This window comes from Prionailurus viverrinus, chromosome D3 (assembly GCF_022837055.1).
Source record: "Prionailurus viverrinus isolate Anna chromosome D3, UM_Priviv_1.0, whole genome shotgun sequence".
Lineage (NCBI taxonomy): Eukaryota > Metazoa > Chordata > Mammalia > Carnivora > Felidae > Prionailurus > Prionailurus viverrinus.
Genome location: NC_062572.1, coordinates 78762331 through 78775640, shown reverse-complemented (window position 1 = coordinate 78775640; position 13310 = coordinate 78762331). Strand labels below are relative to the sequence as shown.

The window sequence follows — 13310 nt, the reverse complement described above, 5'->3', positions numbered from 1 at the left end:
AGAATGTCAGGGCAAAGGCCCTGCCCCTAAACCAGGGACACTGAGGAACACAGAACGGCTAAGGTTTTAGGGAGGACTTACCACATTCCCGGCACTCTGCTAAGCGCTTTGTACACATTTACTCTTCATAACGACCTTCAAGAAAAGTATGGCCTAGGATCTAAGGAACTTGCTCAAGGTCCCACGGCCAGTTGGTGGCAGAACGCAAGCTTATGTCACCGAAGGCTGGGCAAACAGGTGTATGTCACCGCGAGCCAGGCAAAGGCAACTGAAAATCTCCATGCACTGAGGCCCCACGTTTCACCACAACACTAGGCACGATCGCTTCTCAAACCAGAGACCTCAAACTACCTCTCCCGCTCTCGCCACGTTAAATCAGCAGAACAGTTGAAAACCAGCTTCCCGAGGAGTCCCCGTGTGGTTCACGTGACATACGAACTGTAAATACGAGCTGGTTCTTACACCACCAAACACATAATAAACACTGGACGGCAGAGAGACGGTGATGACGCATCCTGCCTTGGACCAGGAGGCCAGAGTGCTGGGTTCTGGTTCTACCTACCTACTGACCACCCTCCCTCCCCACTTGGGCTCCCTGTAGAAAATGAGAAGACAAGTATAAATATCTGAAGTATTTCCAGCTAGGGAATCTTCAAAGCAAAACAAAACAAAACAAAACAAAACAAAACAAAACAAAACACAGGACTCTGAATTTTCTAACTTAGTAAGTTTTTCCACAATCCAATTACGATTCAGTCCCTAGAAAGAATTTGTTCCTCACAAACAAATGATCAAAATCAATACCCATTACGAGACCCATGAGTCAGCCTCTGGAAAGCAAGAGTTTGTGTCCCACAAAGAAAAGGCTGGGCTGAGAAAACCTTCAAGAACGACAACACCTTGATTTTATCTCTAGGCCTCTATAAACCCTGCAAGATGTCTGCAATCTCCAATTGTGTAAAGTTGTACGAATATCTAACTGGAAACAATACAAAACCTGCATTTTTAGCAACCATCAACTAACTACAGGTTACTTAGTGGGGAATACATGGGACAGCTACAAAGGCCACTCTTGAGTTTGTCTGAAAATTACTTATTTCAGTCTCCAGATTTAGATCACGTAGAATTTGCTCTCCCTGTCTCCTTCTAAAAGAGGAAAAATTCAGAACTTCCTGTCTGCACAAGATGATTCAAAGAATTCTTTTAACTAACGGTGTTTACCTCTTATTGAAACAAAAGATTTTTCTCAGCACGACTTTCAACTTAAGTCCATCCTTTTCAAAGAACAAATAAAAACAAAAACAAAACCATCTCTGTTCCCCTTCCCTTCCAATTTGTATCCTCACCCTACAGTGCCCAGTAAAAACAACCTTTTCAAGCCGCTATTTCTCACACTGCCTCTACTGTACAGATTCTCCTCTCTGTGATGAACGAAGTCAGGAAAACAGGGCTAATTACAAGGGAGACTTGTATTCCCATCACCTTGTCTCGCCTCGGCCGTCATCAACTGCCGCCTCTAATGTGAACCTTATCAGTGCCTTTACTGCCCAGCGCCTACCTGTGCCCTCTCTCAGGCCCTTCCTCCCAGCTTCCACACTCCTAAACCCTTTCCATGGTTTCCTCGTGCCTACCAATCCTGCCGCCCCAAAGCAGAACAGCCTAGTGGTGAGGAGCAGGCTTCAAATTGTGTCGCTACGATCATTTATGAACTGGCAGGCCTTGGCCAGGGTCTCTGTGTCACTGTCCCACCTGCACCATGGGGAAAAAAAGAACGCGGCTCATCTCGCTGCTTCGGTACTGCACGGGCAACCGATGGAAACGATCACCAGACAAGCTACGGTGTCCGCAGGGGTCGGCCGCTAATACCGCTTCCTGCCTCTCTGGAAAGGTCTTGCCCTCCAAGTTTCCAAAGCACGCATCTTATGTTCTTCAGCCCCACCACCTCCTTTAAGGCCTCGACTGTGTAAACCATCACCTGACGGAACCCCAAACGCAACCTTTTCTTTACGTCTTTCTTCTTCTATCGTCTCTGTTCCACGCCAATCCCTCTCGGTCTAGACCTCCAACCCAAGCAGATCCAGGCAGCCAAGGGCACCTCCCACGGCCGACTCAACCCAAACTTGAACTCCCTGTATCACATCCACCTTCCAAATCCATTCTGCCTTCTGAATGCAGTATCTCACAGACAACCACCACCAGCAGCAAGCAACCTCAAGGAGCAACCTCGGCGCTCTCCTCCGCTCCCTCCCCTCCACCACCCCGACTGCTACCCCCCCCCCCCCAACGGCTCCATCCCCACGCGGCGCCTTGGATCAAGCCCTCTTCTCTCCTAGATGCGCTGCCGTGGTCCCCTCATTTGACCTCCCTGCCTCCGGCCTCCAGAGCTTCCAGAACCTCCGTTCCGTCCTGAGATACTGCCTCGGGACCTCTGTCATTAAAAGCGAAGGCTTTCCGCTCCTACTGCCTAAGGTCCCCGGTCAAATGGTCTGTGTGGAATGACCTTCAGAAGTTGGGCCCCTGCCTGCCTCCTCACTTCACCTCCTACTCTCCCACACCCACCCCTACTCTCCCATCGCCGCTCGCAACACCAGGCTCGCTCAGCGCCTTTCCACAGGCTGCTCCATCGGACTCCCGTGCTGTTCCCCCAGTCTCTGCCCGCTTGCCATACCTACTCGGTCCTGTCTCAGCACAGAAGCCACCTCTTCAAGGGCTCCTCCCTCTCCACGCCGGGCACGAGGTGGCTCATTCACATTCCTATCATAGTATCTGCAGGCTACTTCCCACTAGAGGTTTCTCTCTGGATTCCTTTTCCCTTGGTACTCCCAGGGCCTAGCACAACATCTGGTGCTTACTAAACATTCGGGATCTGTAAAATGGCGGAAATAATCCCCAAAGTAACATCACTTCCCACTTCTCGGGCTCTCCTCCGTCTCTGCACCACAGCCTTCGTCTGTTCATTCTGTACAATCCTGAACGCTATTTTATCCTCCAAGAAATTTTTTAAAGTATAAAAAATCTGGGGGCGCCTGGGGGGGCTCAGTTAAGTTGAGCTTCCGACTTCCGCTCAGGTCATGATCTCGCAGGTCGTGAGTTCGAGCCCCACATCAGGCTCCTCGCTGACGGTGCGGAACCTGCTTGGGATTCTCTCTCTCTCTCCCTCCCTCTCTCTCTCAAAATAAATAAATAAAAATTATAGAAAAGGGAGTCTGCTCCCCAAATCTCCCTACTTCATTGCCCAGATCTTGCTTAAGTCTTTTCACTTCCTTAAAAGGCATAAAAGCTGGATAATAACTACAGATGTGAAAACAACACCCGTATTTTGGCAGTCAAAAAAAAAAAAAAAAATCAGGACAAATTATCATTCGTAATACGTTGGTTACGTAACTCAGAGTTCAACAAAGATCTCTGGTACCACTTTCCAGGATTCCGAGTGTTGTTGTTCCGTGTCTTACTGAACCTGAAGACCCATGTGAAGATTAAACTGCCAAATGTTTCTGAGGAGATTAAAAATAATTGCTGTAGGAAATAAAGGATATTTTACCACTCACAGCTTTTTTGTTTCCACTTTTGGCTAACTCCGATTAGTTCTGGGTTATAAAGTATGTCATCCACGTTCGTGAGTGGTCTATTACCGTCATCATCTCTCGTGTGTCTTCAGATAATGCTCGCCGCAATCTCTTGCTTGGGAAGTCTTAACTGCCGCTAACGAGGCCAGATCTCTCTCTCCCATGAGCTAGGAAGAAGTGCTGAATGTATTTTCATTCAACCTTCTAATCCTTACGTACTGACCATTCGACCCAGCCACCCCACTACCCCAAAGTCTTTAGGGAAGAGACATAAAAACTGACGTTCAGACAAAAGCCTGCATGCAAATGTTTACAGCAGCCTTATCCACAAGCACCCACAACTGGAAATCACCCTGACGTCCCGCAGCCAGAGAACGGATCAACTGTGATAGGCCCACGTAGCCGTGTCCAAGTTGGCAACAGAAAAGAAGCCAAGTATGGAGATACACCACAGCACGGATGGCTCTCAAATGCACTTCGCTAAGTGAACGAAGCCGTCCGTGTGGCATTCGAGGGACGGAACACATCCGCGGCTGCCAGGGGTGGGGGTGGGAAGGGTCGGTCTACCAACGTCCAGCAGGAGGAAAGTTTTGGGGGTGATGGAACCAGTCCCTGAGCCTGCTGGTGGCAGACACACAGCGCTATATGCTTGTGCCAAAACCCGTACAACTGTTCGCCACAGAGTAAATTTAAAAGTTCTAAAAAGTTAATTATTTAACCACGACTTGGTTAAAGATTATATATAATCAACACAAAGGTGTGGATGTCCTTAATGTTTACCCTGGATGTGGTCACCGTATTGTAGTGATTAGGAAGAGATATCGGGGGAATGAGGAGAGGGCCACCCCAAATCGCCCCCAGATACTTTCGGTTTCCCTTGTATTGGCAACCGTCCCGAGGTCCCCACATCAGGGCAACCTCTGCCCCAGCTGGGAACCAGCTAGATGGGAGTTCTAGCAAGGCTGTGAGGAAGGTTATTCGAAACCAACAGAAGACGGACCCCAGGACGTATTTCAAGGGAAGAAATAAAGGAGGACAGGAGACCCAACTCTGAAAATTCTAACTCCTCCCAGTCAAGGGGATACACAGAAAATTCCACGTACAGGTTGGCTCCCTTCGTCCCATAACCCCTTTCTTAAAAAGGAGTCAAAGTGCGTGGGGGCAGGGAATCTCTTTGGGAGAAAAGAGGGGCAAAAGAGAGAGAAGCGAGCCTCTTCTCCTGGACCATGAGGCTGGGGGGGGGGGGGTGTCCTAAAAGCCCCCACTCTGATGTTTCTTAACATAGAAAAACTAATTCGAAGGAAGCAAATGACCAAAATGAAGCTTTGACCACCCCGTGACACTTTCTTTCCAGAGTACCCTCATCAGCCCACACATTCCTCCTCCAGAGGGGAAGGCCGTCTGGTCAACCCTGGAGACTGCCGCAGGCCATCCGCACCAGGCTCCAGGTGTGGCTGGCTGCCCGCTTGGTGACCGTGGCAGCGAGGGCACAGGCCTGGCCCCCAGCGTGGGGGCCCCCAGTGTGGGTGCCACCCTGTTCCCTCCTGCCTCTTCCAGGAAAGAAGAGTGCTGTCTGCTCATTCTCCGCACTCACATTCACGTTCGCGAGCCCAGAAAACTCTGTTCCTCTTCGGAGACCTGGGCCTGCTACATTGTTATACCTCAGCCAGAGATCGCCACCTGAGACAAACCTCAGTCCATAGATGAGCCCCTGATTGCTGGCTTGGAGAACCAGCTCTCCAGGCTTAAACAGCACTTGCAGCTGGAAAGACTGGCCTAAATGCAAAACAAATGCGATTTTCCAGGAGCCTTGGGGGGGGGGGGGGGGGGGCAGGGAAAGGAGGAGTCCCAAAGCTCAAAACCGCAGAGAGAGTAAACCAGAACATTCTGTGACATGCAATGCCCTACAAAAAAAAAGGGCTCTCCCACATACTATCCGGAAACGGCCACTGCGAGGAGAGGAGGAGACGGCTGTCCAAGTGAAATAAAAAAAAATCACGGACTTTCTAAAGACAGGAGTGAGGGCCTAAATTATAAAACAGCTGATTGTATTAAGCTAATTAAGGTTTATCATGTTAGCCATCTGAGTTTTAGCTGGCACCAGAAAGGCAGGAACAGCATATCGTGCAACGTGGATTGCGATCTGCTTCGCAAGCAGATTTCCACCACGCTCAGACACAGGACCTCTGGCAGTCGAAAATGATGTCGGGTTGAAAACCAATTTTAGCACAGTGATTTGTGAAGAATTCTGTTCCATCGTGGGGGCTATTTACCGGGATACCAGTCCGAGATTACACGTATCTTTATTAAGCACTACACGGCGCATCTGAGCTAACCATGCCCCTGTTTTCCCTTTCGCCGGTTTTCTCACACCCTGGAGGCTCTGCGATCACATGAAAAAATCCCTAACAATAAAAAACCCTTGCGTGCTTGACACCCTTCACTGCAGATATTCTGCCCACCCACTGCCAGCGCACCACTTCCCCATCTTCGGAGATCCTCAGCATTTCAGAAAAGGCGCTCTTCTGCTGAAATGGGAGAGGCACAAGATCCCCTCTTCAAAGTAGGGGAGAAATTTATCTCCAATCCTGCCTTCCGCGGGCGCCTCTTGACTGTACTTCTCCCAAACCAGAAGACAGAACTCCTTCTATCTGTTGCTGACATCGTACTGGAGAGGATTCTGGAGCTGCTGGTTTTTCTGCGTGGGGCACTTGCAGTCTTTTCACAAGGAACCCCAAGGCAAAAACGTTCAGGGTTCCCCCGGAAGCGCTCACTGTCTTTGTTCTTCATTTGGCTACCCTCGCTCCTGCCTTCTCCCCTCTGCTACTCTCAAACCTCTGGCTTTGGGGGTGCATTAAAATGCCAGCTCGATTCTCCCTGCACGCTCTTCAGGCATCAGACATTTTCTACCAGCCACTGCTTATAAAGCTTGGAGTTAACAGGCATCTTTTCACAGATGAAGCCAGACCAGCCGGTTTCCTCCTGGTACTGCATTAGCATTCCACATTAAAATGTATGCCACAAATAATCCAATGGCAAACTCACCGTCCACAGCCCCCAAAATCAATAAAAGCCACTTGACTCGGAGGGAAAAACCTTTCAGGTTAACACAGAGCTCAAGGTAAAAGGAAGGTGATGAATGAACAAAAGGCAAATCAGACTCTTCGAATCCTAAAAAGGAGGCGAGGCTGCCTCGATTTGGCCAAGTCCTTCCTTTCTTTCTTTTTTTTTTTTTTTTTTGTCCTCGACGGGATCACGCTAAATGTGTGCTGCTTTAGTCTTTATGCAAAACAGTGCATTCTCCACAAGGCCCTGATGCCTACCATTCTCTAAACTTGCTTCTTTTCCAGGCCTGCCTCTTCTGAAGGACTACCCGCATGCGAGTTAATGAAGTCATTCTGATTTGGTCTGGAGAGCAATACCATCATAAAGTCACTCTAATCCCATTACACTTGGATAACATTAAGAGTATCTCTTCTCCACTCTGAACCCCAAATTCTCTCCAGGGTACCAATCCACTGTCAGTCTGTCTCGGAATGGATCCTCAGATAAACACTTAAATTCATGCTCAAAATATCGTATCTCACCTTGTGAACCTTGACCTTTTGGAAAGACTTTGGCCCAATGTTCAGTTACTGTCACACGGTTGCATTCTCTGCAAATATGAAAGGGTTAAAAGCAGCCCCAGTCAACAGGCCTACAAGGAAAAAAAAGACAGCATGTATGCCTTACAGCATCACTGGAACGCATTTATGCTCATTTCCTAGAACAATATTGTTACCTTTTGGCCTTCATAATAGTCAGAAGTACCCCCAACACCCTTCAGTAGCTTCTAAAAGGAAAAGCACAAAACAGAACATTCCCTGCAAGAGAGAAACAAAAAAAAAAAACAAAAAAAACCAAAAAAAAAGGCATGCAAAGTAGCATTCTCCAGCAACAAACAAAACTACCATTACAAACCCATCAGTTCATTTTGGTTTTGTTTTGTTAAAAACACAGAGAAAGAGAGAGAGAGAGAGAGAGAGAGACTGCATACACCAAGAGTCCCCACCCTAGCAAGGCACATTTTTTCTTTAATAAGGGTCATAAATCTCAGCTCCTTGTCCATCCCCTAAGCAAAAGCAAAAGGCAGGAAAAGCCCAAGTTAATCTCAGACCTTGCAAACCTGCACCTTTTCTCCCATCTTCTCTGCACAGAATCTTTTAGGGCTCCATTAGTCACATACCAGTGCTGTGTGGTGTCTAAGTGTGCATTCACATACTGTGTTGGGATGGTACCTTCCTGCAAGGTCCTCTGCTTTTGGCTGCCATGAAGGGAGGAAGCTGCTATCCCACTGTAGTAGCTCAGTGACTGCATTGTGTTCAGGAGCTGATCTGCCTCAAACCAGTTTCAGCCGGTTCTGGTCACCCTACATAAAAAAGCTATGGCAACCCTCCCTGAGTTGCCAACAAGTCCCTGAAAATCATCAGCACGGAGGGGATCTCGCTGGGGGTTGCTCTTCCCTTTTAGGTCTTCGTGAGGAGGGGAAGGTCATCGTGTGTCCCCCCACCGCCGCACAAGCACACAGCCTTGGAAATGCTCGCCTCACAAGCACCCCAGAGCCCCTCGGGGCCCATCCCCCCGGCCCCTCCACCCCAAAGCCCACCGCAGACACTGTTTCCCCCTCCTTCTCCTTCCCCCACTTACCTCCCACAACCTGGCTCACATCTTTGTGTACCTGTGTGTCAGTGTGTGTTCTCTGTGTTGGTGGCTGACAAAGAGCCCCCAAGAAAGCAATCTATGTGTGCCTCCTCACACTGGATGCGTCGGCTGCAGGAGCGGCCTCGGCCTCCTAGCAGAGTGGTGCTGGCTTGTTGACCAGGCTCCTCTCTGCCTGTCACCCCCACCCCACCCAGCCCCCTCCTCCCGTCCCTCTCCTCTCTCTCCCAGCCCTGTCACCACCACCACCACCACCAGCCGCCCCCCCAGTCTCCTCCTCCTCCAACCTTCTCTTCTTTCAAGCACCTGGGGGGAGAAGTCCAAATCCCTTCACCTCGGGGTAGGAAACTAGGGATGCCTGGGGTGGGGGTGGGGGGGGCGAGTCAAGGGGCAGTGAGAAAGAGGGGCACAGCGGCCTTTCAGGAATCCTCCGTGAGCCGCCAGCGCTGGAGGAGGGGGTGGGGGGGGAAGGAGCGGGCTCCTGCGCTCACGTGGCCCCCCTCTCTGAACCTGTGGGGCCTAGCGAAACCGGCTCGTCCTCGGCCCCCCCAAGGAGGCTGGCGGGGCGCGAAGGCCGCCCCGTCCCCAAGGCCAGGGTGGGACAGGCCACTGCAGTCAGGCCAAGGGGCCTGAGCCTCACGCGCTCGCCCCGGCCCGCAGGGGTGGGCACGAGGGGCCGGCGCGCCCGCCTCTCCCCGCAGCCCACCCGCGCGCCCCGTCCTGCGCTGCCCTCGCCCCCTCGCTCGCCCCCCGCCGCCCCTCGCCGCCCCCCGCCCCGCGGGCGCACACCCACCCCCTTCCCGGGGTTGGCCTTCGCAGCGGTCAAGCCCGGGCGTCTGGGCCGCAGCTCGGATGACCTTTGTTCAGCGCGGCGCCGCCGGCTGCTGCTGCTGTGGCTGCTGCTGCTGTCGTCGTAGCGGCGGCGGCGGCGGCGGCTTCCATGTTACGGGCGTGTCATCCGCATTCCCGCTGCCGGGGTCTGTGTGTGCGTGTGCGGTGGAGCGGCCTCAACGCCGCCGCCGCCGCCGCTGCCGCCGCCGCCGCCTCCCGGGCTGCCGGCTCCCGCGCCCCCCGGGCCGCCCCGCTGCCGCCGCCGCCGCCGCCGCCGCCGCGGCCTCGCCGTGCGCCCGGCCCGGGCCCCGCGCCTCCCCGGGCGGCGCGCTCTAGGCCGCGCGGCGGCGGCGGCGGCGGCGGCGGGGCGGCCCGCCACGCCGGGGCCTACGGCTGGGGGTGCGGGCCCGGCGGCGGCGGCGGCCCGAGCGGCGAGCGAACAAAAGGGAGCGCGGCAGAGGGGGAGGGGGCGGCCGGTGGGGGAAGGGAGGACTCGGGGAGAAGGGAGGCGAGAGCGCGAAGCCCCGCAGCCGGGCGGGCGCGGACGCCCGGCCGGCGCCGACTCCGCGGCTGCGAGAGGAGCCCCGCCGACCTGCCAAGTCTCGCCCATACGGGGCCGCCGGGCTGCAGCTTCGCCCCGGAGAGCGGGGTGGTGGTGCCGAGGGGCTGGAGGGAGGGCTGCTGGGGGTTGTTGGGGTTTTTTTTTTTTTTTTTTTTCCAACGACATTTCGGGCTCTCACCCAGTCCTTGCCGTGGCCCCAAGCCGCAACTTACTCGAGTGGAAGGAAGCAAGGCCTCGCCAAAGATGGTTGAAAAAGACCGTGAGCCTCTACCCAGGATCTTGACGCCAAGGTGGTGTTTTGTTCTCCTCGCAATGGTGGCAAATAAGTAAGAAGAGGGCACGCTATCTTCAGATAAAGGAAATCTGAAATTCTCCCTGGAGGTGGAAGAAGGGGCTCTCCTCTGTCTAGTTAGTGGTTTGGAGCCCTTTTCGCCTTAAACTGAGCCACAAAAGAATGGAAGACACCCCCTGGGGTGGGGAGAAAGCCCTGGTGTAAAAGACACACGTTTTGCTTTCAGAGAAAAAGCCACTGGGGCCAGATTGAAACATGGCATGTTCGGTTCTTGCAGGATTTTTTTTTTTTTTTTTAAACTGGGGGAATGATACTGAGTAAACAAGATGTAATAGGTAGGTCTTTAAATTCAAGAAGGGAGATGGTGTTCAAATATAGCCAGCACATACTGTACATACAGCAGGTGGCCATAGCCTAGAGAACGCAAAAGGATCCATGTATAAACCCCGTGCAGCCCACAGAGGTGTGTATAATCGTGAATACAAACGAGAAGGAGACAATACATTACCAACACACGAGGTAGGCTATTTTATCCAGCCCTGGGTCCTGGGTCCTACCTCTTTCACAGACGTGCGCTCAGTTGAAAGGTTTTTTTTAAAAGGGGAAAGAAACCCCACGTCTACCTAATTGTGCTAACCCAGGAACCAGGACAAAAATGGAAGGATCTGAAAAACATGTCACCATAAGCCCTTTAAAAAGGCTCACTTGCATGTGAACGGCCGGGCCGGACTCTAAAGATAACCAATATTATTCCAGTGGCCATGCAGACTCCCAGCATGGGAAGACGTTTGGGTGTATTTTATTTTAAATGAGATTAATTGGTTAATATTTGCAAAGTGGGCTGAAAAGTTGTTGGGTTTTGTTTTTTTGTGTGTGTTGTCTTTTTTTTTTTCTTTTTCTTTAAATCTCAGTATGCCTCTCCTTTGCATTAACTTCCATTGAGGAAGCCATTGTTCTCTATTATGGAGACACTATGATGTAAATTGCAAGTAGCATTTTTGCTATTTAAGACTTTTCATGTAAATGAACCGAATGATTATCTCACGGAAGAGTCGTTGGTCTTTCAAACAGCAAATTGTTGGGAGTTGCACCTAAATTGGCACACGTATTTACACATGGCTCGAAAGACCCAGGCAATCTGCACGTTTTGTCACATTTCTCAGTGTTACAGGATGATGAAATTGAAACACCCATCTTCTTTGAGCCTGAAAACGATGCCAGTGCTCTGTGGGTTGAGTTTCAACTTTACCTGGGCTTGATTTCATCTGAAAGGAGGCCTTTTTTTCTTCGCCCAAAGGTGGGCCTCTATTAGCATGCACGTAAAAAACATTCCATGCATTGAAAAGTATACAAGGACCTACTTATCTGAGATCTTGACACAATACACCCATTACAGTATATGAAATTGCATAATACACATATCCAAGTGAGTTGGGTTTCCTAGATTTGGAATCTTTGTTTACTTAAAACACTCTTGCCCCTCCCCCACTCCTTCTCTTAAAAGAGTAGAAAGCACATCACAGCAGTGTTCGAATGGTTTACAAGAATTGTATTACCAAAACTAAAGTCTCCACGTCTTATTTTTATCATAACGAGTCGTCAGTGGTACGGCTGCCTCGTGGCTTCATAATGCCAAATACTCTTTGAGCAGAGCTTTTTACAAAGCCCAGCGTTTGGGTCAAGCTCGCTGGAGGAAATTAGGTTGAAAGCACAATTCATCACATGCACAAACGGCAACAGATAACATTGCATCTGCTTTCAAAAACCATAAGCAACCAAAAATAAGAAATAAGAATTTCCTGCAAATGATCTCAGTTCTATTTTTACAAAGAGGATTTCAGAGAAACCCTCTTGCCAGGTAGACCAATAGTTAAAAGCCAAGCGCCCATCCTAGCCCATTCCATAAAATTATTGAAATTCACAGCAGAAAAAAAAAAAAAAAACCCACACATTTTAGTGTGAGTTTTTTAAAAATGACACTACCCTCTTCCAAAACATCAACACAAAGGTTCATTCTGTTATCCTACGTACGTAAGGCTATCTTGGGCACCATTCTGCTTTGCGCAACAGTTTAGAAGAAGCAACTGGACCGCACGAATGAAATAAACTATTATTTGAGTACTGTAGATAAGAAAGAACAAAGAAATCATATCAGTCTTATGCCAAATAGAAACTAAAGGAATTCCAAATCCTTTGGGATTTTGTTTGTTGCTGCTTTTATTTCTAACTCTCAGTGTCTTAGCGTTTCCTCCAATCAGTGTATTGCAGAATCCCAGCTCTTTTTTTTTCTTTTAATCCTTTTGTGGTTTGAAACCGGCTTTGCAAGTGCATATAGACACCAGTCTACACATAATACTCTACCTCCAAATTCCACCATGAATTCGGAAATTCCTTTGTTAGACAGAGCACACAAAAGGTGTGTTCCTTGAGGATAAGGAGACAAAAAAACGAGAAGCAAAACCTCTTCTTTATCTCACCGTCAAAAGGCCTCGCAAACCGCTCCTAACCCGACAACCTCCTGACCTGAGCTACGCATTTTTTTAGCTCAAAACTAAGGCAGGCCGGGGCGATTATAGAGCTTAGTGTGTTACATTTGCTTTTAGAGAAATGATCACACTATTCCACGCTAGCATTCTAGTTTCAAGATCCGTAGCTGAGTGGCCAGCAAGGAAAAGTCATCTTTTTAACATCTGAATATTGATAGAATCAGGATGGTTTTTTTTGTATTTTCCAAAAACATACCCTTGAAAGAAACCATAATCAGATTTAAATTATTATTAGCCTACCAGAAAGAGACTGAGGGCAAGTCTGGGAAAGGATTCCCCTTATCCTTTGTCAGTGATTTTATAAATAGATTGTCTGTAGCAAAGCCGCGTACCCTTTCCTGACCCTTGGTTTGGAAATGCCTTCCACTCAGAGACCTGAATGTGGGGGGAAGGGAGATGTCTGTCTGTTCAAAGATAACCGAAGCATATTAAAAAATTGTTTAAGTTTACTTGAGCAAAAATCGATTCAAACTGGGCCGTGCCAGACCGGAAGTGGTTGGAAGCGCTCCGCCCACAAGAGCCCAGGGAAAGACCGAGAAGGTGCAGGGACAAAGAAAGGAAATTATTCGATTGGCTGCAGCTTAAAGCCCAATTGGCTGTTTGTGACTGGTTGCCCTTAGCTTTTCCATTATGTGACCTTGCGTATTTACAGGCTGAGATTTGGGTTTGCTTACGTTTGGGTTGGCCACCATGTCATTCCAGCCACCTCAGTCCAATGGACTCCTGGTTTAATTAATTAAGCGTCCAAAGTTGGGCATTATGTAGGAGGCCCCTAGATATTTGCACGACTTCCTGAGTCCTGGCTACTAGACAGA

The 13310-nt window shown here is 49.9% G+C and overlaps 1 protein-coding gene across 11 annotated transcripts in view; it reads right to left on the bottom strand.

Annotated features, from left to right (window-relative positions):
- The window catches only part of ZNF532 (zinc finger protein 532), a 109742-nt gene extending 99852 nt beyond the window's left edge, over positions 1–9890 (bottom strand). The window contains exons 1-3 of one of the 11 annotated variants that reach the window (XM_047827684.1): positions 9058–9294; positions 7348–8002; positions 7154–7263 (exon numbers count right to left, since the gene is read on the bottom strand). The gene's annotated coding sequence lies outside the window, so the exon portion shown is untranslated. Of the gene's footprint in view, positions 1–7153; positions 7264–7347; positions 8182–9057; positions 9295–9869 lie in introns of those variants that run through there. The other 10 variants (XM_047827686.1, XM_047827690.1, XM_047827685.1 and 7 more) reach the window with 10 other exon arrangements.
- Positions 9891–13310: the final 3420 nt, after the last annotated feature.